This window comes from Vipera ursinii, assembly GCF_947247035.1.
Source record: "Vipera ursinii genome assembly, chromosome: Z".
Lineage (NCBI taxonomy): Eukaryota > Metazoa > Chordata > Lepidosauria > Squamata > Viperidae > Vipera > Vipera ursinii.
In genome coordinates, this window is record NC_139517.1 from 35,950,214 (window position 1) to 35,971,554 (window position 21,341).

General features: G+C 39.2%; 1 protein-coding gene across 1 annotated transcript in view; it reads left to right on the plus strand.

Moving 5' to 3' along the window:
• LOC310648451 (acid-sensing ion channel 2) overlaps positions 1 to 21,341 on the plus strand; it is a gene marked incomplete at both ends in the record, with an annotated part of 625,124 nt that overhangs the window by 407,973 nt on the left and 195,810 nt on the right. The window lies entirely within an intron of this gene.

Genomic DNA, 21,341 nt, shown 5'->3' on the forward strand with positions numbered 1-21,341 from the left:
GATGGGCAGCCACAAAAATTTGATAATTAAATTTATTCTGAAGAAAATTATAATTCCTGTTCTTCCCTTAAAACAGTAAAATGAGAGGAGGTATAAAGACTTTACTTTAAAGAGGTCGCATCTATTCATGTGAAAGTGAGCAGAAGAAAGCATTTTGCTGTCAGGGTATGTTCTTTCCAAAGCTTCTTCATTAGAAAGCAAAGTTAAGAATTACAGTATATAAATTTTCACATGATATCACTGAAAAGGCATTTCTTTTTTAAAATGTAGGAAATGTGAACTGAGGAGCAGAAGTTCTGAGGATGAAAGGTGCACATTCAACATTTCCTAGTCCCTCCTTTTAACCTGTATTTTTTATGTGAAAGAAGAAAGGGTATTGTACCTGGAAATAATAATTGTATTTAATTGATCTAATTTTTAATAAACTTGATTTATAAAAAGCTGGTCCCTTTTATTCTTAGTCTGCCCAGTTTTGGTGTGTAGCTCCCATGTGACACTTGGGTACAATTCTTGGTCCCAAAGGTTAGGCATCTGTGGCAGTGAACAAAACACCCTTGCTATTGTTAGTATAGGATCATAATTTCCATGTGTAGGATCATAACTTCCATGTGTAGCAGGTCACAGGCACTCATAGTAACGTGATAAACATCTATTTCTGGAGTATGATTTGCAGTGTTTGTGTGAGTTTGTATTTAACGGCAAGAGTTAATCAAATTCACAGCAGGGATCCAGATTCCATTTAAGGACTTGCAGCAGGTTAGCTAGGTTTGAAAAGTAAGGCAGAAGGTGATACAAGAAATCAAGGATACGACATGGTTTTATGACAGAAAGGTAATTTGAGGTCCCCCCAAAATTGGAAAACAGTTGACACTAATAGAGAATTTAAGGGTTTTAAAAATATAATTAGAAAAACCAGAAAGTAAGAAATAGCTATTGATAGTTACATCAAGCATTATACAGCTGGAAAGCTGCAAAGTTTGGTAGGGTAGTAGAAATGTTCTCAGTTTCAATTCTCAGCATATAAGCAGTCTTCAGCTTATGACTGGTTGTTTTAATTTCAGAGTTACAATGATTTCCAAATAGGGCACTGTAAAATGCTCCGCCTTCTCCACTGTCACCTGTGACTGCATTTCAGGCACTTGCCTTTACAATCAGCTGCAGTGTCCCATGACTCCGATTTGGGGTGGGGGATGGGATTGCTTGTTTTTCCAGTTTCCAGCAAAAAGTGCCTATTTGGAAGAATGGCTTTGTTTAATGATGGCACCATTCACTTAATGACTTATGTGATTCAGTTAACAGCTGCCCCCCCCAAAAAATGTCAAAAAATCAAGTCCAGTCTTCACTTACAACTGCAATGACTTATGATCAGATTTCTGGTCCCATTGTGGTTGTATGTTGTGGATTACCTGTATCTAGCAAGGGGATTTGTTGTATTGACTTCATGGATGAAGATCACTAAGACTTCAAGAGCAGATCACTGCTCTTTCATTCCAGAGAAAGCTTATCGTTAAGCCATTCTTTGATTTTCTACTGCTTATTACAACTCCTGCAGTTACATAATTTGTCAGCATTCTGTCTTGATAATCTGGTTGAACATACGTTAAAATTAAATTTGTTTCTACTGAAACTTTTTTAAAAAGTTAAAAATTAATCCAAACTAATGTAAAGGAAGAAAGCAAAGAGCAAACAATGACCAAGAAAAAAGAAAAAGTTGTAAGAAAAATAGAAAAAAATTAAAAATATTTTAAAAGTGGCTTCCAAAATGTTTCTGTTCTCATCCAGTCAGCTTCTTCAGAACTGGAAGAAGCTTCTTGGATGAGAAGCAAAATGTTTTCCAAGAAAACATCAAGAAAGTCCAATTGCTTTTTGGAAAAAAATACATTTGAGGCTTAAGTGGTACACCTAAAATTTTGAGCTGGTTTCTTTCAGACTTCTGGATATTTAAGAATTGTAGAAGCAATTGGAAACTGTATGTATTCAAACAATTTCTTAAGAACTAGCACTGTGCAAGATACTTCAGTTTCAGGCAAGTTTATATAATTTTTTTCTAGACTTATTTTATTATAATACATTTCTGGACAATATTCAGAGCATAAATACGAGTAAAGAATATCAGAAACCCATCACGTATAAAAACAGATATGTAGATGTTCTGATTTTGTGAATGGGACATTATGCCACTTTGATTTACTCCAGTGCCAGAGCTCTTTGGAAGAATCAGTTGAGTTCACACAGATATACCACAGAATATATTCATCAGATATAATCCTGTGTAATAGATGCATATGCTGCCCCAGGAGTTCCCACCAATACAGAACCATTATAAATATTAAAGTTACTGTGGCTTTGCTTGTGCTGCAGGAGAAACTGACCTATCAGAAATGGAACCAGCTATCCTGGAGGAGGAAAGAGTTGGGGACTCAACCAGTTGTGTAACCAAAAATTCTCAGGAGTTGATGGAAATCCTGCAGAGTTGCTGAGACCACTGCCAACAAAAGTACTGACAGCATTTTGCCAAAGTGTATTGAAGTCTGGTCAGTGGCCAAAAGAATGGAAAAGGTCAATATTTATTCCAATATCTAAGAAAAGTGATATAACACTGTTCTAACTACCAAACCATAGGCTTGATACCAAATGTGAGTAAAAATATCTTGAAGATAATTCAGCAACATTTGAATTGAACTGCCCACAGAAAACTGCCTGATATGCAAAGAGGATTTTGGGAAGGGAGAAGAATGGATGATCATATTGCCAATCTACGTTGGATGATGGAAAAAGCAAAGGAATACCAAAAAGACTTCTACATATACTTCATTGATCTACACAAAAGCTTTCAACTGTGTTGATCACGACAAACCCTGGAATTGCCCCAAAGAACTGGAAATATCACCATACTACATCCATCTCATTCAGCCATTGTACTCTGGTCAGGCAGCCAGTGTAAGAATGATATATGGAGACACAAAATGGTTTAGAATTGGAAAAAGCATCCAGGAAGTTTGCATCCTGTCACTTATACTATTCAATGTGTACATAGAAATAGTTATGAGAAAAGCACTTTTGGAGGAATCTTATTGAGATTAAAATCGGTGGTAGGAATATCAACAACCTCTGATATGCAGATGATACCTCATTGCTCTTAGAAAGCAAGGAGGATCTGGAGTAGCTAATCCTGAGAATCAAAGATGAAAGTAAAAAAATTGGATTGTACTTTAAAGAAAGAAAACAAGAAAATAAAAGATAATGACAACTGCAGAGAACACATAGGTCAGAATACAGATCAACAATGAGACTGTCAAAACAATTAAGGAATTCATCTTCCTGGGCTCTAACCGTCCAAAGTGGTGAGTGCAGCCCTGAATTCAGAAGGTGTATAGCACTTGGAAGAATGGCAATGTCTGGCATGAAAAACATTTGGAAGAGTAAAGACATCAGCCCTATTGTGTTATAGTTAACACAATAATTTTTCAGCCAAGAAATTAAAAGATGCTTGCTCCTCAGGAGGAAAGCCATGGCAAATCTAGACAGCACACTAAAAAGCACAGACATCACCCTGTCAACAAAAGTGTGTATAGTCAAGGCTATGGTCTTCCCAGTTGCAATGTATGGCAGTGAAACCTGGACCATAAAAAAGGCTGAGCGCCAAAGAATTGAGGCCTTTGAACTTTGGTGCTGGAGAAGACTCCTGCGAGTCCCTTGGACTGCAAGGCGATCAAACCGGTCAGTCCTAGAGGAGATCAACCCTGACTGCTCTTTAGAAGGCCAGATCCTGAAGCTAAAACTCAAATACTTTGGCTACCTAATGAGAAGGAAGGACTCACTGGAGAAGAGCCTAATGCTGGGAAAGATTGAAGGCAAGAGAAGAAGGGGACGACAGAGAATGAGGTGGCTTGATGGAGTCACTGAAGCAGTAGGTGTGAGCTTAAATGGACTCCAGAAGATGGTAGAGGACAGGAGGAACATTGTCCATAGGGTTGCGATGGGTCGGACATGACTTTGCAGCTAACAACAACAACAATTTATGGCTTGTGAAACTTTGGGACTCTGAAAAAGGCAGGTAGGAGAAGGGTGGACGCCTTTGAACTATGGTACTGCAGCCAAAGATGGAGAAGCTCTATACAGTCAGTAAAAACAAGACCAGGAGCTGACTGTGGCTCAGACCATGAGCTTCTCCTTGCAAAGTTTAGGCTTAAACTGAAGAAAGTAGGGAAAAGCACTAGGCCACTCAGGTATGAATTAAATCATATCCCTGTTGAATATACAGTAGAGGTGACAAATAGATTTAAGGAATTAGATCTGATAGACAGAGTGCCTGAAGAACTATGGACAGAGGTTCGCGACATTGTACAACAGGTAGCAACCAAAACCATCCCAAAGAAAAAGAAATGCAAGAAAGCAAAATGGCTGTCTGAGGAAGCTTTGCAAATAGCTGAGGAAAGGAGGGAAGCGAAAGGCAAGGGAGAAAAAGAAAGATACACCCAATTGAATGCAGAATTCCAGAGAATAGCTAGAAGAGATAAGAATGCCTTCTTAAATGAACAGTGCAAAGAAATAGAAGAAAACAATAGAATAGGGAGGACCAGAGATCTTTTCAAGAAAATTGGAGAAATGAAGGGAACGTTTAATGCAAAAATGGGCATGATAAAGGACCAAAATGGCAGGGACCTAACAGAGGCAGAAGAGATTAAGAAGAGGTGGCAAAATTACACAGAAGAACTATACAAGAATGAGCTTAACGTCCCTGATAATCACAATGAGGTGGTCACTGACCTCGAGCCAGACATCCTAGAATGTGAAGTGAAGTGGGCCTTAGAAAAGCTGAGCAACAACAAAGCTAGTGGAAGTGACAGTATTCCAGCTGAGCTATTCAAAATCTTAAAAGACAATGCAGTAAAAGTGCTACACCCAATTTGCCAGCAAATTTGGAAAACTCAACAATGGCCACAGGATTGGAAAAGATCAGTTTACATTCCAATTCCAAAGAAAGGCAGTGCCAAAGAATGTTCAAACTATCGCACCATTGCACTCATTTCTCATGCTAGTAAAGTCATGCTTAAAATCCTACAAGCTAGACTTCAGCAGTATGTGGATCGAGAACTACCAGAAGTACAGGCAGGATTTCGAAGAGGCAGAGGAACTAGAGATCAAATTGCCAACATACGCTGGATCATGGAGAAAGCTAGGGAGTTCCAGAAAAACATCTACTTCTGCTTCATTGACTATGCTAAAGCCTTTGATTGTGTGGATCATAACAAACTGTGGCAAGTTCTTAAAGAGATGGGAGTACCAGACCATCTTATTTGTCTCTTGAGAAACCTATATGCGGGTCAAGAAGCAACAGTGAGAACTGGACACGGAACCACTGATTGGTTCAAAATTGGGAAAGGAGTCCGGCAAGGATGTATACTGTCGCCCTGCCTATTTAACTTATATGCAGAGCACATCATGAGAAAGGCAGGGCTAGATGAATCAAAAGTTGGAATTAAGATTGCCGGAAGAAATATCAACAACCTGAGATACGCAGATGATACCACTCTAATGGCAGAAAGTGAAGAAGAACTAAAGAGCCTCTTGTTGCGGGTGAAGAAGGAGAGTGCAAAACTTGGGTTGAAACTTAACATTAAGAAAACCAAGATCATGGCATCTGGCCCTCTCAATTCCTGGCAAATAGACGGGGAAGAAATGGAAGTAGTGACAGATTTTATTTTTCTGGGCTCCAAGATCACTGCAGATGGGGACTGTAGCCAAGAAATCAAAAGACGCTTGCTCCTGGGGAGGAAAGCCATGGCAAATCTAGACAGCACACTAAAAAGCAGAGACATCACCCTGTCAACAAAAGTGCGTATAGTCAAGGCTATGGTCTTCCCAGTTGCAATGTATGGCAGTGAAAGTTGGACCATAAGAAAGGCTGAGTGCCAAAGAATTGAGGCCTTTGAACTGTGGTGCTGGAGAAGACTCCTGCGAGTCCCTTGGACCGCAAGGCGATCAAACCGGTCAGTCCTAGAGGAGATCAATCCTGACTGCTCTTTAGAAGGCCAGATCCTGAAGCTAAAACTCAAGTACTTTGGCCACCTAATGAGAAGGAAGGACTCACTGGAGAAGAGCCTAATGCTGGGAAAGATCGAGGGCAATAGAAGAAGGGGACGACAGAGAATGAGGTGGCTGGATGGAGTCACTGAAGCAGTAGGCGTGAGCTTAAATGGACTCCAGAAGATGGTAGAGGACAGGAAGGCCTGGAGGAATGTTGTCCATAGGGTCGCGATGGGTCGGACACGACTTCGCAGCTAACAACAACAACAACAACTGGAGATAACTATTACGTATCCCATGGACTGAAAAAATAACAACCTCCTAGACTGAACCTCACCAAAAATATCCCTTGAAGCCAACTCAACACAGCCTGTCCTACTTTGGTCATATTATGAGAGCTGACTCATTTGAAAAGTTAATCATTCTGGGAGTGATCAGTGGAAAAAGGACAAGGGGCCGACTTAGCACCTGTTGGCTGAACACTACAAAGGTTGACACTGGGATGACCATGGTGGATCAGAAGGAGGCGATGCGAGACAGAGGGGCATGGAGAGTGCAGATCCATGGAGTGGCCGAGGGTCAGACATGACTGAATGGCAGATGACGATGCTTTGCTGCTCTTTATGGCTGAATAGGAATAGGCTGAATATAACAGATTTTCTATTCTATAAAGTAGAAGTATCTGATTATTGTGGCTGAAACTAATAGGTTATGTATGTATGCATGCATACATGTATGTATGTGTGTGTGTATGTATAGCTTTGGAGTCAGTTTTTGCCTCCTGGCAACAACCTGAACTAAGTCCCTGCAGTTTTCTTGGCTAGGTCTTATGGAAGTGGTTTGCCTTTGCTTCCTTCCTAGGGCCGAGAGAGAATGCCCCAGTTACCCCTGCTGGCATTATTCCTAAAGTGGGACTAGAACTCACAGTTTTCCAGTCTCTAGCCTGATGCCTTAACCACTATACTAAACTGGCTCTGGTTTATACAATATCTTTGTTTAAAAGTCAGATGACAGTATATGTGCCAAGAGATGCCTAGGTTTGAAAGCAATTTGATAATGCAGAAGCTTAAGACAACATGTTCCTGGCATGTAGCTAATCAGCTACGGACATGAAAAATGTTTAGTGTTGGGAATCATATAATCCATCCTTGAAATCCCTAATCCATGGTTCTGTAACCTGTGTATAGAGGCTTTTCTTGTTTTGCGGTCTCCTTTTTTCCTTGCGAGATATATTTTTTCAGTATTGAAAACAGGAAGACAGACCTACTCATTCTTGCAACCAAAGATAAACCTTGAAGCAGCTAGTGCCCAGTGACGTTCTAAGTCGCATACTACCTGACACATTCATTCAATTCACAGGTCTCACTGAGGCTGTGATCTTTGTGGCTAAACCTGTGCTTACAAAGCCAGAAAATAATGATGTAATATCTTCTCACCTGCTTGTTAATTCTACACTATTTCCTCTAAAGTGGGGAGTCGTAATTCTCACTTTGGCAGTAACCCTTACGCCTCAGGGTTGTGATATTGTAGCATCTCGACAGAAGCCAGACTGGCAAGAATATTAGCCCTGCCATCATCTGATGTTCTGAAGTTCAGCTACCTTTTCTTCCATTTGAAAAGTGCCTTTCAGCACAAAGAATACTTGTTATCAATGTTGCTCTTTTTGAGAACTAGAAAGACAGTGTCCAGAAAGAGCCACGATTGATGACTTCCTGGAATTATAGCTATTTTCTAGGACTGACTGTGTTTGTAATATTCTGGCTGTATCTGGATAATATGGGTTGATAGGATAGAAAATAGTTGGACCTCCTCTTTTTTGCTTTAGTGTTATGGCCTTAATCACCAATGTTTTTTTTTCCCTTGGTACATTTTTTATTTATTTCAACGATAGGATATTAAAAAAAAACTACAAGAACAAAAAAGACAAAAATCACAGACACAATGCAACAAAGATTAAAAATAAGTGTGCATAAATGTGGAAAAAGACAAAAAAAGAGGTTAACCTATGAAGCAGATGCTTATCAGAATTACATGGGAAAAGGTATTAATATAAAAGATTCAGTTATAACAGAAATTACAAAATGGATGAAAGATGATCAACTGGAACTGACTGAGTTGGCAGAGATGGCAAAATTAACTATATGGCTTGGAGACAATATTTTGGATAAAAGAATGGGAACTCTCCATGGAGTTTATGCAAGTTTAATATGACAGTAGACTGTTAATGGGCCCTTTAAGATTAGCTTATTTCTTTGGAACCAGGTGGGCAATGTATGTTTAATGTTGGTTTTATATATGTTGTGTGCTCACTAATGTTGAAGCCTTTCTGGCCTAGACTTTCTTTAAAGAACTGCCTGAGGTGAGAAGCTGGGCTGATTTTGCCACTGTGGTGAAAAGAGTGAAATAAATGCTTTCAAGTCTCTGTCAAAGTCCTGAACTCACTCAATGAACGTCCTAGAGCAAGTTTAGAATATGTCATCTGAGGTTATCCCATCTGTAAAGGGGGGTAACTTGATCTCTTTTATACAACCCTTCTGAGGAAGAGTGATAAACATGTTGAGCTTTTATGTTTTTATGTAGTTAAGTCATTGTTCATGTTTGGTAGTTGGATTAGTGTTTCCATTTAGTTCAATTCCTGGTTAACTCATTATGGGGTATTATTATGCAAAATATTGAATGAGAAGTTTATGTATGTATGTATGTGACTTATGTGCTGCCCTATCTCCCGAAGGACTCAGGGTGGCTAACAACAATAAAAATACAATAATACAAAAGTTTAAAAAAGAATTAAACTAGCAGCCCCAATAATAAGTTAAAAACATTTTAAAAATCCCTGTCAGTCCAGGTCAGCCTGATGGAAAAGGAATGTTTTAAAGCCATGGCGAAAGGACCGGAGATCCGAGGCCATCCGGAGCTCAAGGGGAAGTTGGTTCCACAGGGCTGGCGCTCCCACAGAGGGCCCTCCCCCTGGGGGTCGCCAGCCGACATTGTCTAGCCAACGGCACCCTGAGGAGGCCCTCCCTGTGTGAGTGCACTGGGCGATGGGAAGTTGTTCCCGGCAGTAGACGGTCCTGCAAATATCCCGGGCCTAGGCCATGTAGGGCTTTAAAGGTAAGTACCAACACCTTAAATCTCACCTGGAGGGCAACCGGTAACCAATGCAGCTCACGTGGGAGGGGTGTAATATGGGAGTATCGGGATGCTCCCATCACTACCCGTGTGGCCGCATTCTGCACCAGCTGGAGCCTCTTGGTGGTCTTCAAGGGCAGCCCCATGTAGAGAGCATTGCAGTAATCTATACGGGAGATAACGAGTGCATGAGTGACCATACATAGGGCATCTTGGTCCAGATAGGGGCACAACTGCGCACCAGGCGAAACTGGGCAAATGCCCCCCTGGCCACAACTCCTATATGATCTTCAAAACTGAGTCATGTATCCAGGAGGACGCCTAAGTTGCGCGCCCTATCAACGGGAGGTAAAAGTTGAAAGTAAGCCATGGATCTGGAATCAGGAGTGAAAGCCAGGCACATGGAACAAAAATGGTCACAAGGAAGCCAAATTCTTAAGTAAGATAGCCTTTCTCAAACAGATGCTATCTAGATCAGGGGTCCCCAACCCCTGGTCCGTGGACCGGCACTGGGCCACGGCATGCCACTGGGCCACAGGATGCAGATAGTACATGAAACCACGCCCCCTCCGGTCTGTGGAAAAACATTTCTCCATGGAACCAGTCCCTGGCGCCCAAAAAGGTTGGGGACTTCTGATCTAGACCCTCGGGTCTGCCAGGATTTTTAGCAGCAGACTGGCAGAGTATCTTGAAGTTGGAGCCCAATTCTGTTCAAGAGTATCAACCTGAGAAGGCGTAAAACTGAACCTAGACATAAAGGATGGTATAGGATAGGAGATAAGGCCATCTGTCCTTGGTGAGGCTATTCCAGTAACATCTGAAATGTAATAGGTGATATTAACCTTTGTAGCAAAAATATGCAGACAGCTGAAGCAAAATTTTCTTTGCCTATATTCATGAACACACTTTTGCTTCAAGCAGTTTTCTTCCCCAACATGACAAGAAAAGACAAGATTCAGTTTCCTTCATGCGTGCATATTTTTCTCAAAAATATACAGCTTGATTACCTTTGTTTTAGACATGAATAGAGCAAGTCCATGTAATTCCTGTCATATCTGATTTGACCTTTAAGCTACTTTCCATTTAATATAGTTTGATGCCTGTATTCTCTAGCAGCTCTCTTTTTTCCTTTTAACAATGAAAATAATCCTTGGAAGATTATTATCAGAAAAAATAGGATGAGAAAATGATGTTTCTTTTCTCTGTTATTGCCCCCCTTCTATTAGCAAAAAAAATTGTACTCTTAAGAAAAAGTAATAGCTTCAGGTGCAGTTTTGGAAAAGAAACAAGAGGAAGAGTTGGACAGATTTTATTCTGATTCTGTGTAAAGTGTAAAGGTCCTTAGATACAGTATTATCCAGAGAATATCAAGAAGCCTGTAAGAGTAAATCTCATTCAGTGGGTGATTCATTTCTTTAAGATCAGATTGCAATTCAATTTTCAATGGCACAAAATTTGCAGTGAAGTCTCAGATATGACCACTAAGCTGCCTCTGGAAAAAAAAATATGATGGAGGGGTTGGAGAACTAAGTCTAAAATTCTAGTTAGGGCAAGCCTTAAATGTTCTTTCTGCATCTAATTACAAGTGCAAGAAGAAGAAGAAAAAACTCTCTTTCCAACAACTGGATGATGCTGTGCAATAAATTCCGGTTTTTTTGTAAAATTGCAGTGGGATTCCCAGTTCACATGGGGAACAGATGTTTTTGTTCTGAATTTTTATGACAAACAGCCATAGCTGGAGCTGTGGATCTTAGTGAAACCCACCCACCCCCAACTCCATTTTGCATTGAATCGATCTGACTTCTCTGAGAGTGTTAATAGCTTTTCCTTTCCCTTTTGTGGAATTTCATTTCATTGGATGTTCAGTTTAGAGAGACTGTTTTGAAATTTACTCTTGCTGCCATACCTGATTGTTGCCTCCTTATTGTTGCAGAACAAGGGAAGGCTAATTTCAGATTGCTCTCTTGAGAAATCTAAATTGGTAGGTTGTCTTTCCCCTCCCCCACTTTTTCTTCCTTAAATGAACGATTCCAGACTTTCAGTGAGGAATATGAAACTGGAAAGTATCCTTTCCTCTGGCATGACTGCAGCGTAGGGTTTGCCCCACTTTCCAGCCCTTCCCCATTTTCCTGAATTGTAAAGAAGGAACAGGAGAGAGATCTTGAGATTCATTAAGTGATGCGGTCAGCACCTGCTGCAAATAAAAAAATAATGTTAACATTTTCAAACAGTGAATGGTATGACAGTTCTATCACTACTGACAATATATATGAATGGGTCTTGTTCCCACACTCGTGTGAACTTTCTGCAGATTCCAGTCAAACAGATACTGCAGATATATTGCTCTCTTTCAAACTGAACTGGAAGAACTCCAGTTTTTCTTCCAGGAGAGGGGAAAAGGTAGGCTAAGTCAACAAGTTAGGAGTGAGTAGTGGGCATCTTTTGAATCATGCCCAGGGCAGGCATCAAGGACTTATTGTACATCTTTCAAGACATACGCCACAGTAGGCAACCTGCTGCGATCTCTGGATTCTTCCAGCTCTATTGCACCTTCATCTTATAGTTGTTCTTGTTTCATCTGATCTCACTAATAAATGAGAAATGACAGCAGCAAGACAAAGAAACACTAACCTCTATTTTCTTGTCATTTCTTCCTGTGTGTCTTGGATATATGGTACAGATGAAGCCTAGATGAAGAGGTGAGATAGAATAGCAACAACAGGGAAGGACAGTACAAGTCTAATATCTAAAATGTGTTTTATTTCAAACAGGAAGCAAATAATAACATTCTGGAAGATTTATCAAACTATTTCAGTAGATTTTTTGTAAATCTGTAAAAATAAAAATAAAAACATTTTAGTGGTATGGGGTTTGGATGAAACAAAATCCAGAGCAATTCCAGAGTGATAGAGTAGAGCAAGGCTGCTATGCACTAACTTCTGCCTTGCCTCTTTTCCATATATTCTGCATGTTACCCACCTACGCCCATTGAATTTCCCCGAGCCTTTCATTCCCAGATGTTTTTAACTGCTGCTACTAGTGATAGTCTGGCCTGTGTTCCTGTTTCTTACTGAGATGGACTCAGCAATAAGGAAAGGCTCCCAGCATGGCATATTCTACAGATTCATTCACCTTCTCAGACTTCCAAAGCTTCCCCTCCAGCTGCTGCTATCAATCTCTCAGTGCAGCATATCCCACCTCCCCACATGTTCTGACGTTCCTATCCCTTCTCTCCCTCCCTGCCTCTATTCAACTGTTGTTGCCATTATTATAATACAAGCACATACCATCACCAAGCTCAGCTTGTCTTTTTCCACTGTTAACCCCCACTGGCTGACCAAACACATTTTGGTTGCATTAAAAACTGAACAGCCCTGTGTCAATCTGAATACAAATCACAATATCTAAAGCACAAATGTTTCTGACCGGGCACAGTACACCAAATCAGCTGTGCTTTAAAAGAATGGAACAATTCACAGAATGTTTTATAGAATGTTTTATATATCACCACTCAATATACAGAAGTAGAATATCATGCATACTACATTGGAGACAGTGCTGAAACTATAATTTTGTTCCTACATTAATTTATTTTATTTGTTTATTTACTAGATTTATATTTTTCCTTGATTTTGTGCAAATCAGGGGAACGTATATACTGTAATGCCCTCTCTTCCTATTTCCTCCATAACAACAGTCCTATATGGATTGGAATAAGAAAGAATGTCTTGCAGAAAATTATCTAGTCTGTTCCAATTTCTAGTCCAACACCTTTAACTAGAGCCCCAGACTGCCTCTGCACAATCTCTGCACTCTCTCTACTTGGTAATTGTCAAGTATTACATACTAAATTTAGATCTTTAGTTTTCCCAGAATTGAACTTTCTATTTACTTTCATTTTTTTTTTGTCTGATAAACCAAACTGTCGAGTTTATTCAATTGTAGTGGGTGCAAATTATATATAATAAATTGATAAACAAGCCAAGTTTATAGTGAGGTGGACTGGGCTGAGACAGAATTACTGCCTCAAAATCATCCAGCTGACTTTCGTGGGATCGTGAATTGATCTCTGCTTTCTAGCCTTACTCTCATATCATCACTTCACTGTTTTATGGTACATTAGAGATGTACCATATACATCAATTTGTGTAAATCCAAATGAGACCTCATTTACTTTGTTTATGTATTACAATAATTTCTTGAAGACTGTTATAGATGAGTGACTGAATTATGAGTAGGTTTGTGACCATTAACAAATAATTATTAAGTAATTGTGGCACAAATTTTCTTGCATTGATGAGCTGGTGAATATATATGGTGTGATTAATGTGTTTAATTGGTGAAAAATATTGTTAAATCACATAATGACTTATTTGAGCTGTTTCCCAATTAAATTTTTTTTAAAAGTCCTTTTCTCAAGAACTGCTATTTCAGAGTCCTAGAAAGTGATATGTTTCCCCCACAACTTTTGAGAAACTTGTCCGTTCTTTTTCATAGAAGTTGGCCATTTTATCCAATGTTGTATAGAGGAAACAGATGACGATGATGATTGAAGCTAATTATGTATAACTTTGAACTCAACAGGAAATGATGCATCTACAACTCATTTGCAATAAATATGCGTATTGAATATCTGTCTTAATAGTTCAAATGTACAAGCAAAAGCCATCTGTTGCACCACTCCAATCTTCCAATCATTTATGATTCTTCTCTGTTCCTCATCTCTTCCATTTTCTAGACCAGGGGTAGGCAACCTCGGCTCTTTTATGACTCATGGACTTCAACTCCCAGAATTCCTGAGCCAGCTGGCTCAGGAATTCTGGGAGTTGAAGTCCATGAGTCATAAAAAAGCCGAGGTTGCCTACCCCTGTTCTAGACTGTTGTAACCCTTACCAAGGCTGCTTTTGTTTGGGATTCACATGAATTACTCCTTCATTTTGTTCTTAGATTGTCTCCCCCTTCCTGCATAGTTTCTTTGTTAATTACTTTCTTAAACCTGAGGTTTTTGCTCCCTTTAATTTGCATGATCTTTGCTTTCATCAGCTCATTTAACCTGTGCTTGAACAGTTCAATCTTTGGCAGCCTAGCATCTTCTGCCTTGCCAAGTCCATCAGTACAACTCAACTGATCATGACAAAAGGCTCCGCTGTCAATAGTGCAAGATTATTGTATTCATCACAATATAAAATATAATACATATTAAAAGCGCTATTTTAACTGTATTAATGCTCTGTTAGCTTTGTTCATTTACTCCATTGGAAAAAGAGATGGGAGGTTATGCCAAGTATTGCCTGTGATAGCTCTTTAAATTGTATTTGTTTTGATTTCAACGTTCTTCTGATGACTTACATTTTGATTCCTTCATCATCCTAGTTGTTGTGGCTTCTATTAGCCTTGGAGTGTAGAATGTAAAACTTTCTACTATTGATTTTCATCTTTTCATTGCAAGTTTTATCCACATGTTTGTTTGGTGCTTCCTGTTTAAAAAATAATCTGGTTTTCCACATTTATTGAAAATGACTCCCAGCCCCGTCATCAGCAAAATTGTATTAACATTCAACTGCTTCAATTCTTTTCTTAGCCAAGGATTCTAATAACAGTTGGGGGTGGGGTGGGGAGACGCTTTTTAAGAATGATCCAGGAACAGTTTTATCTGTCATTTCTTTCCGACTCAGTGATTCTTGCTTTTCAATAACCTTTCAGCACTCTGAAGGTGAAAGGTGAAGTAGAAAATATTGTTTTCCTTCATTCATACAGAGTTGTGAAGATTCCGGAAATATGAAAAACAAACTGTTAAAAAAAGGATTGAAAAACGCAAGAGAAAAAAATATGGCAAGACTTAACAACACAATGTTTCAAAAGATTTCAAAAAGATAGTTACAGCCTTTTTCTTTTCTGCTGAAACATAAGTGTTAATTTAAAATAGTAACTATTAAGAGCCCTTAACATATTGCAGTGCTAAGGATAAATATTCAGAAATAAGTCCCGTCACCAATAGTAGAACATATATGTAGCTCAGGATTGTTAAGTTCCTGGTGTTCACTAGTTTGATTTCGTTTTGCAAGCTTTCGTTACAAGGCTATGTAATATCAATGCATTAAGTCTCGTTAATTAAATTTGCATGTAATAGGAACTAAATATATTTAAGATGCAGGCCTTAAACTATTAAAAAAAATGAGAAAATAAAACTTCTTTGTAATAAAGGAGAATATTTGTAGCTCAGCATTTTAATGGGGGGGGGGCGCCCTTGGTACTCTCTGAGTTTGATCATTTTCTTGCAGACATTTCATTACCCAAACACCATTAGTGCTGGTATGGAGTGGGGTCTCTCTCGGTTATACTGTTATGGCTTGCCCTGTCACTGTTGCTGGAAGTGGTTTTGGAGGTTCTTTGGTTGGGCTGTTTACTATTAGCTTGTTGGTAATTCCTTGATTAGGATATTATTTACTTCTTGATTCTGGGTAGCAAAGGACTGTAGTAGCAAAGGAGCTCATCAACAGTTCTGTTGATTGCTGATGAGGAAGTATTTTGGTCTCTTTGTTCCCTTTTTGACTTGTTGATTGTCTCTTTTGCATAGTATGTAAATATTGTATATATCTATGTGTCTGTTGATGGCCAGTTTGTCAGAGTGCTGGGCTTCTAGAAATTCTCTTAGCATTTTTGGATTTGACTTGGTCTAGGACAATAACAGTTTCCCAGTTCAAACTATGGTTAAGTCTGTCCATATATTGTGAAATTAAAAGAGTTCTCATACTATCTTCTGACTGCTGTTCGTGGATGTGTTTGTTAGTCTTCTGCCTGTTTGTCCTACATAGTGGCTGTTGCAGTCATTGCACTGTACATTGTAGATGACTCCTGTTTTTTCTTCCGGGCTGATGGATCTTTCGGTTTACTTAGGATATTTTGGAAGGCTTTAGTTTGTTTGTGTGCAATGGGGATGCCATGTGGTTGTAATTTGTTTCTCCTAGTGTGTAAAAAGCATTGAATTCAGCCTTGAAAGGAGTCAAAACTCTGCTGATTTGAAGGGATGCTTCAGGCTTTGTGGGGTGTGATCGTATATCAACTATCTTTCCATTTTCCAGTTATGAGCAAAACTAGATAAAGACTAGATTGTAAAAAAGACTAGATAGTTTTCTTTGCAAAGTAATTTTGTTAACAAGCTCTTAGTACAGTGTGGGATTCAGCCAGTTTGCACCACTTTGGCAGAACCGGTAGCTAATTTTTTGTTGCCCAGGCCCAGAATGGGCTTCTGGAAGCAGAATCCATACAGAGAAACGGTTGTTCACATATTTGAATCCCACCACTGTCTTAGTATGTGGTTCAGCAGCAGCTGGGAGTGGGTGGTGACTGGGGGTTTCCCACTGGGGATGTGAAAATGGGAAGCCAATGGCCACCACCTCCACACTGCCTACCACCCCACTGCCACTGCTGTTGAATGGTCCAAGCTCCAAACCACCTGGAACTTGGCACGGATATAATGGTGGCGACAGTAGTGGTGGCAGGGATGTGAAAATGGGAAGCCCCCTAGTTGCTGCTGCTGCCGCTATGTACTCTGCCCACCTGCTCACTCGCTTGCCTGCCCAGCTCTCCATCTGGGCACCTGCAGTGAGTTGTCCCCATGTTAAATTGCCCTGAAACAATCTGGTGGCAGTGAGTTGATAAAGGTAACGTGTCAATGGTGAGGGGGCCTGTCCACAGCTGGCCAACCCCAGCTGGCTGCAAGAGTTGTTCTAGACTCCCACTCCTTTTACAAGCTTAATTTTTTTTGCTTCTTTGCTGTGTTTCAGCTCATTTTTCATTACTAGCGCTTGAATTCTTGGTTTCTCAAAGGAAACTTTTTAAATTTTGACTGCTATTCAAAATAATTTTACAAGCTATCTTGTAATTTAGTTGTTAACTGTTAACTGTTAAAACTCGTTTATCTGTGATTTAATTTAGACAGAGTTTTTCCTTTGATGGATAGCTTAAAGAAGTTTATTGGGAACAAGCTACTAAACTGGACCACTATATTAAGGGCTCTCAAAAGCAGTTGCCACAAGTCCCCCAGTCCACATTGCCAGACAACAATTCCAATAGAAAAGAATGGGGAGAGAAGGAAAGGGTGCTAGAGGAAAAAGGACAAAGTAAGAGTATAAAAAAAGATCGCTAGGCAGAGCAATGCTCTTTACATGGGGCTGCCCTTGAAGAGCACCCGGAGGCTTCAACTGGTGCAAAATGCGACCGCGTGGGTGCTTATGGGAGTATCTCGGTACTCCCATGTTACACCACTCCTGCACGAGCTGCATTGGCTTCTGGTTACCCTCCGAGTATGATTCAAGGTGCTGGTAATAACTTTTAAAGTCCTACATGGCTTAGGCCCGGGGTACTTGCGAGACCACCTGCTGCCATTGTCAACCTCCCATCGCCCGGTTCGCTCCCACAGAGTCGGCCTCCTCAGGGTTCCGTCAGCCAGGCAATGCCGGCTAGTGACCCCCAGGGGGAGAGCCTTCTCTGTGGGCGTGCCGACCCTCTGGAATGAGTTGCCTCCAGAGCTGCGGATGGCCCCTGACCTTTGGTCCTTCCGCCGTGACCTGAAGACGTGGTTGTTCCAACAAACGAGCCTGGACTGACTATGGTTTTTAATTAGGCTTTTTACTGGGTTAAATTGTCTCATAATTTTGCATTTATTGTTTAATTCTCTTTAAAAAATTTTACTCTTATGTTTTTTAATTTTTATTGTTGTGAGCTGCCCTGAGTCTTCAGGGAGAAGGGCAGCATATAAATTTAATCAAATCAAATCAAATCAAACATTATTGTGATGTGAGATTCTGAAAGGCATGTAGCTCGAAGTCATCTTGGTCCTTGCGGTACCAAAGATTAGGCTGTGTTAAATCTTTTGGAAACAATGGAAACTTGGGATGGTGTTAAAGCTTAATTCTGTCTGAGATTCTAGTGCAAATGAGGGATTACATAGTTTAAGATCACAGGAATGACCGGAAGCTCTTGTAGCTATATCTATTTTCCCTATATATTATATTTTTTTTCTGGTTAGACAGTGTAATCCTGATGGGGCAGTAGGCAAATTGATATCCTACAGAAGCAGAAAGAAATAAAAACCTGTTTCCTAGATTTAAGATTGCAAATATTTTCTTGGAAGTTTGTGATGCAGGTGAAATCTTAGGAGCTTTCAGACATTCTCTACAATATTGCTACTGGTGAGGGACTTCAGCACTCTATATACTGCTCCTTGCCACTACCCGTAATTAGGAGCAGTAGGATAAATTGTGCATATCTGAAAGAGAACACGCACATTTAGTTAACATATATGATTGATGCAATTTGCAGAATTCCATGTTTGACATCAGGAAATTTGCTGAATTTTGGAATACAAACATTCTATGCTGTAACATTGTTGGGTGGGTAGGCTAACATCTGAACACTCTAATTCTACTTTTGGATTATTTTCTTTCAGCCGATTCTTTTTCTGGCCTTACATGATCAGCATACATTCTTTTATTTTATTCTTAAGTGGAAAGCTTATCAATGTTGCACGTTGCACTAAAGCTGCACTCATGATTCAGTTATCCCAATTAAAGGACTAAACAAAGAAAAGTATAGCCATTTCATCTAAGATAACATGAGCAAGGAAATAATCATTGCAATTGAATGCTTTGTAGCACTAGAAGAGAGGTTCAGATTGTGGGAGAGGGGGGTGAGGTGGTGGAGGTGTTGGGAAGAGTCTGCAGTGTTTTCTCATTATTTGATTGTGAAGCAAAGCATGGCAAGAGGCGTGATTAATGGGACACCTTTGAAATCTCCAGAGTTAATTACAAGTAAAGTGTATGTGTTATTTTCTTATGCTACCGCCATTTGCTTCCCAAATAAACAACTTCTTGTAGAACAATCAGAAGGAAATTTCTGTGTTATTTTGCTGCCTGGTGAAATATTTGTCCACTTTCCCTCAGGTTGTAAAAAGAAGTGGTTCTGCTTTTTCCTAGACACAAAGACTAAACTTTGTTTTAGCAGCCAGCCCAGAGATGCTGAGTTAGTAAACACACTCTTCAGATCTGAATTTGAGAACTTCCCTAAAAAAATGAAAAGGTTAGAAACTTTTGCATGTAGTTTTAACTACAGGTTATTACATCATCAATATCAATGATGCCTCTAATCTTAACTATGGTTTGGTTGAAAGGAGCCAATTTCAAGTGAAAAGTTACAAAGTTGGGCTTTTCAATAAAACCCTAAATATTAATCACAGTTTATAGTTTGGATGAAACACTTAATGGAAAATGGAAGTGAATACCTCTGGTCTTATTATGGGAGTACTAGGGTTTCTGCCAATGAAAAGGAGTCTGCTCTTGTCAGATATTTCAATCATGGAAAGAGAGCATTGTTACATTTTCATATCAAATGCATGTTGAAATCTCTGTTTAAAAACTACTAATTTTCAAAAATACATCCAAAAAAAGAAACACATTTTAGAATATGTGCTAAAGTGTATTTTTACATATATATATATATATGTGTGTGTGTGTGTGTGTGTGTGTGTGTGTGTGTGTGTACACACACACACACACACAAACACACACATATATATATATATATATATATATATATATATATATATATATACAGTACACACATGTATATATGTATACATACATATATGTATATATGTACTGTATATGTGTATATGTGTATATGTATATATATGTGTGTATGTGTATATATATATGTGTGTATGTGTATGTATATATATATGTGTGTGTATAGCTATAGATAGATATATAGATTTAGATACAGATTCTTGCAAAAAATTCAAATGGATGTAGATTTCTGGTAAATTTTAGGAAAAAGACCATTTTAATGTTAATGGTGAGAACCTGTGACATATTATATTATGTCATTTTGATTTTCTGATCCCAAATTATAGTTTTATCCACCATAATAGATAATAATTTGTGACCCGTCTCTCTCTCTCTCCCTGCCCACCCCCCAATGAATTATTAGGAAGGAGTAGGATTAGTAGAATAAAAAGAAATAATAATAAATAATCCTTAATGAATAAATGATTATTTTATTATTATGATGGGTTGCACAGTCAGCCAGATGTTTAGATTGTATTTGACATTTTTATCCACCTATTGAAGCAGATGTTGTTTGCTGGTGTTAAAAGTACCTTGGCAGGATGTAAGTTGTTCCAAGTAAAGCAGTCCTTTGCAATTGACTGATGGTGATATAGTCAATGCCTTATCTGCAAAGATGTTGAAGAAATAGTAGACTATCTAGTTAGCTGCTGCATAGTCTAACTACTAACAATGGCAACAATGTATATTAGAATATCTGCATGAAATACCATTTGCTTACAAGCAAGAACTGGTGAAGTAGACACAGTGATAGAAAAATGAAGAAGTTAAGGTGATCTGGGATCTACCACATAACAATTGTTGATAAGAAAGACAAAGAAGTCTGGATAGTAAATATAGCTGTATCTGATGACAGCAGAATGGAAGAGAAACAGCTTGAGAAAATTACAAAATACAAAGACTTACAAGTAGAAGTAGAATGACTGTGACAAAATGCAGAAAGAAAGTACCAATAATAAAAGGCCCCTGCGACCACCCCTGCCTGAAGAAAGGACTATGGATTAAAGGAGTAGGCAGAGCGGTACAAGAGGAAAAGGTGAAGAGGATTATTTTATTATACTCTCGAGCTTGATGGACTTTTCTAAACTTTAAGTGAAAGTGCGTCACAATTGAAAAGTAAAAGATGGCGGCTAAACCTCCCCCTAAAACTCTTCGGAGTGGTGGATCTTCTCCGGTGCAACAATCATCATTACAGGCATTGCACCCTCCTGATGTACTGACACCGAAGGACTTACGAGATGCTCTGGATAAACATGCCCAGGTACTTTTGGAATCAATTAATCAATCAATTGGTGATAAATTTGCACAGATGGAGGAGAAATTGGAGAAACTGGAGGAGAGAATGGAAGAGAGGATGGAACAGAAGTTCAGCGTGATGAAGGTAGACATTTTGTCTTCAGTGCATAAAGTGGCGGAATGTGTGGAAGATTTAGATGAAAAAGTGGATGATTTGACCCAAAAGAATGCAATATTAGAAGTAAAAGTACGGGAGAATGAAAATTTAAGAGACAAAATGGAAAGGGAGTTAAGCCTTGCTCAATATTACCAGATGCAGTT